Raw genomic sequence first — 5,125 nt, 5'->3', positions numbered from 1 at the left:
TAGGTTACTGAGCTGTGGAGGAGAAAGATACAAAGAACAGTAAATGATATGTGTACCAGAAAAAGAGAAAGGGACAAAAGATCTGCAAAGGCACAAAGAGTTGGTTGAATTTGGCAATCAGGAGACAGAGTGGTTTAAGACAGAAAAGGGTTTAAAGTGTGATGGGATGAAACCACACCAGCAATGTACCCGTCTTTTGCACATCTGTTATTTTTCTTTCCTCTGGAGGGGGATCCCAGGCAGGGAGAGATAAGGAATACAAACATTTTCTCTTAATCCTGGTGGTTTATGGGGAGCTGAGAACTAAAAGGCATGTCCTGAAAGTAGGGCTCCAAAGTCAAGCCAGAAAAACAGAATCAAACACTATCAGTCATTAGGTCCGGAGCCAAAGATGGGGTTGCCTACACCAAGGAAGCCACAGGGAATGAACATCTCATATACATACCCTCATTACATAACACTTACTGTGTGAGTAAATTGTGAGTCCTTCAAGGTTCAGGGCCTTGTTCATCTTGGTACCTCCAATACCTAGTAAGTTCCCGGCACCATAGTTAGCGTTTAACTAACATCTATCAAATGAATGAATGCAAGTAAGTCAGTTCACTACCCTCCCTGATGCATAGTGGACACTCTATAAATATTAATTACATTATTAGAGAAAACTACACTAAGAAGGTGCCAGGGAATCCTTCTCGGCTTGGAAACTACTGGTAAGGTCCTAAGAATATTGCCTGGGACAGAGGAATTTCTCAACAAGTGTCCCTGTGGTAATTATTATTAGTGGGTGGGGGAAGGTAAGGCTTTGTATAAGGATGGGAGAAGGCCTTAATAAGAGCTAAAATGTATGGATCTCATTTAATCCTTAAACCAGCTTGATAAGGTAGGTTTTATTAGACTAATTTTACAGATGAGAAACTTAGAGACGTAACTTATCCAAAATTAGCCAGCTCAGAAATGGCAGAGCTGGTATTGAACCTGAGCTTATGTGACTCCAGACTCCAGGCTCTACCACAAGGGAGGTAGGGAGTAGGAGTCTCAAAAAAGGAGATTAAGGAAAGCAGTTCTTGGTCAAAATTCACTTCTGATTTCTATCTGTTCACATAAGTTGCGATGCATTTTTCTCCCTTCCACATCCACTACTTGCCTTCTTGACAGGGTCCTCATCCCTTCTACTGAGTTTATCTCTTAGCCACCCTTCTAATTCCTATCCCATTCAACCATATCTACTCTGGGTTGACCATTGAAATGAGGTCAAAGGGAGCTTTTTTATTTATTGGTTTGGTTTTGATTTTAAGAAGAGAGACTCGAGGGCACCTGGGTGGCTCAGTCAGTTGGGCGTCTGCCTTGGGCTCAGGTCATGATCCCAGTGTCCTGGGATGGAGTCCCTCATCAGAATCCCTGCTATGCAGGGGAACCTGCCTTTGCCTCTGCCTCTCAGGAATAAATAAAAAAAATTTTTTTTAAATCTTTTTAAAAAAGAAGAAAGACTTGAGCAATTTTATAAACTAAACTTTCCAGTAGGCAGGCAAAAATCAGCAATGCAAAAGAGATTATCTACAGAGTTAAGTTCTTGGTATCCTTTCGTTAGGTTGGGGAGAGGCTGGCCTCTGAGACCTGGGGCACTGTGACTTTCCTTCATAACAAAGGAAGGCACGGAATATGCATACAAAAGCAGGAAAGTTAGCAAAAGTTAGCGTTTGTTTTTTTTTTTAATCAAGAGTTAAGTTTTACAATAATTGGTGATGACATAGTATAGGGCAATGTTTTTCAAATTCGAGGTCATAACCCATTATTAGGTCATGAAATCATTTAAAAGTTTATGACCAGCTTTATTTAAAAATAGAATAGAGGGCGTCTGGGTGGCTCAGTGGGTTAAGGCCTCTGCCTTTGGCTCGGGTCTTGATCTCTGGTTCCTGGGATCGAGAGCTGCGTCGGACTCTGTTCGGCAGGGAGCCTGTTTCCCTCTCTCTCTCTGCCTGCCTCTCTGCCTGCTTGTGATCTCTCTGTCAAATAACTAAATAGAATCTTTAAAAAAAAAAATAAAAATAGAATAGAGGAGCACCTGGATGACTCAATTGGTCAAGCATCTGCCTTCGGCTCAGGTCATGATCTCAGGGTCTGTTTCTCCATCCCTCTGCCCCTCTACCTGCTTGTGGCTTCTCTTCTGCTCCTCTCTGTCAAATAAGTAAATAAAATTGTTATTTTTTTGTTTTGTTTTTGAGTAAAGCAATAAGTGAAGGCACAGAAAAAGCTCCCAAGAGTGAGAGGGGTCCCAACAGTGTTGCCCAATAAAATCTTTTAAAAAGTAGAATAGAATAGAATTGAACATTTGAATTAATTACACTTTTGCAGGGTAAATACTATGGAAACTGTTGTGAAACTTTATTTCAGTTATTTGTACAGCCACATGTGTACTTGTCACACTGTACAACTGATTTCTTATTGAGGGCACAATAAAAAATGTTTAAAAGCCACTGGTCCAAGATGTGACCATGGGAAAAGTGGCTGATTCCTAGAACTTTCTTTCTCTTCCAGATTTTTCCATGATACTCATAAATTGGTCTTGCTTTGTGGCTGATGATAGGCACCATAAAGGGCGTGAGACAGATCAACTATGCCACAGCTTCCTAAATAGTGAACACAGCATGTGGGTTACATATGTGCCCCCAAATTAATCTGTTAGTCATCAGGCATACTCTTTCAGCTGCTTTCATATGGCCCCAAGATGACTGCCAACATCTCCCAACACCTGCCTGCTTCCTCATTCGTGGTTAGCAAGGGAGAGATAGTCTGTGTATCAGCCTTCTCAGCAAAAATCCTGAGATTCCTTGGTATGAGGAACGTTAGGGGTTTGAGGAGTAGGAAAGGAATAAATGAAACAAGATGGGATCAAGAGGGATCCAAACCATAAGAGACTCTTAATCTCACAAAACAAACTGAGGATTGCCGGGGGAGGGTGTTATGGAGAGGGTGGTTGGGTTTTGGACATTGGGGAAGGTATGTGTTATGAAGTGTGTAAACCTGGCGATTCAAAGACCTGTATCCCTGGAGCTAATAAGACATAAGTCAATAAAAATACAAAAAATTTTTTAAAAATCTCAAGATTCCCTCTGATTGGACTGGCTAATTCATATGACCATCCTGAACCAATCATTCTCATCATGGACTGGCTCAGCCCCACTCTATTCCCATGGAGTCGACTTCCTAGAAACACATGGTTCCTGGAAAGTAATGAAGTAATCAACTAATGTCCAATACTATGGACCCTAATGTGCCATAAGCTGTACATTTCAAATAAGCTGTACATTTCAGTACCATTTATGCTGGTCATTTGCCTGTTGCTCTAGCCTTTCCAGGCTCTGTTTTGTACTGGAGAGTGCTAGGCCCTGAAAACTACATTTCCCGGACGCCCTCTGCCTGCTGGCTTCCTGTCAGATTTGGTGAATGGGAAGTACAGGTGAGAAATTGCAAGCTGGAGATGGCATAGTAACAGGACAGGCAAAAATCATTGTCTCTCTGCATCCACTGGAGACTTTGACAGCAGCTGGTGGTGACGGGCCTAGAGATGCTCAGCATTTCCAGCAGTGATGGGTCACTGCCACAGGCTCCTGCAGGGGTTGGTGGTACTGAAGGGTCAGCAGTGGGTACCTGTAGGCTCCAGCGACCTCTGGCAGTTCTGTTAGCAGCATCATTTCAAAAACTAAACTCCTGGTGGGGGGTGTGGGGCTGGGTGGCTCAGTGAGTTAAGTGTCTGCCTCTGGCTCAGGTCATGATCTCAGGGTCCCGAGATCAAGCCCTGCGTCGGGTTCCCTGCTTAGTGGAGAGTCTGCTTCTTTTCCCTCTGCTTCTCCTCCTTGCTTGGTTCATTCTTTCTCTTCTCCCAAATAAATTAATAAATCTTTAAAGAAAAAACAAAAACAAACCTAAGCTCCCATACTGTCAGCAGCAAGTACACACTCGTCCATTTGATCTTCCAAGCCTAAGAGTGGTAGAAGCTTCCTGCAGGTGTTAATCTCAAGTCTGCCTCACCTTACCCTTCTGTTCCTTCAAGCCAACAGATTTCTAACCAGTTCTCTGGAACAAATTCCCTCTGTTTCAAATTCCAAGCACATTTTCTGTTTTCTTGTCTTCACTTCAGCTGACATATTATTGTTTAGGCCATTGGATAGGCCAACTTCCTTGGATAATTTCCCAGTTGGGCTGTTTGGAGTTGCTGGGCTGGGTGATGATTGCCACAAGAAAATCACATTATGCTCTCCAGGGGGCACTGGAGAAGGAGTAAGGGCAGATTCTTTAGAAAGCCCAGGTGAAGCTTTCTACTCCCATTTCTTACTCACCTACCCCTAAATATTAGAACTTACTACTGTGTCCCAGGACAACTTGAGTCCATGTTGTGATTAGAAGGAATGGGCTCACCTTGATCAGGTAGGAGTGCAGCAATGAATGCTTTGGCAAGTGGCCCAAAACTGGGGGCCCAAAACAGAGTAAGGACAGGGTGTCCTTGCTGCAGAGTAGAGTTTGGGAAGGGGGGATGGGCCGGAATAATTATCTCTGCTTCCTCTTTCCCAGCGGTGTTGGCAGAAGGGTGGACCTACAAGGTTCTCAACCTTTCCTGTCTTACCCTCCACGAAGAGCTCTGTAATCAAACCAAGAAAATTGACTCTCACTAGCATTCACTTTTGCCAGTACATAAGATACTGCTACTCAATGCGTACATCTAACCTTCTGTGGATTCCTGGTGCTGCCCAAGCCACTGTGTGGTAGCCAAGTCTCTGTAGAGACTGGAGGGGTAAGATCTGTGAATGATTCCTGGAGGACTCAAAAGGGTAGCAGTGCCAAGACCACCACTTCTCTCAGGGGTCCCTTCTTATGGCCAGCAGGGTTTTGCAAGGCAGTGTTAGGTAGGCAAGTCCTGCTTAAGCATGATCTGTGATTGCGAACTTTCTAGATCTAACTCAGCCATCTACCTGCTCTGTGATCTTGGGCAAGTCAGTTAATCAAGCATGGTCTCAATATTTTCATCTACTATAAGTTCTTTTAAAATAAATAGTTTTAAGGGGGTAGATGGGACAGGAGATAAATATTATCCTCTACACTCCCCTTCTTGCTCATCCTCCCTGGGTTT

The sequence above is a fragment of the Mustela nigripes genome, chromosome 14 (genome assembly GCF_022355385.1).
Source record: "Mustela nigripes isolate SB6536 chromosome 14, MUSNIG.SB6536, whole genome shotgun sequence".
In the NCBI taxonomy this organism is placed as follows: domain Eukaryota; kingdom Metazoa; phylum Chordata; class Mammalia; order Carnivora; family Mustelidae; genus Mustela; species Mustela nigripes.
This window is presented reverse-complemented; position numbering follows the sequence as displayed.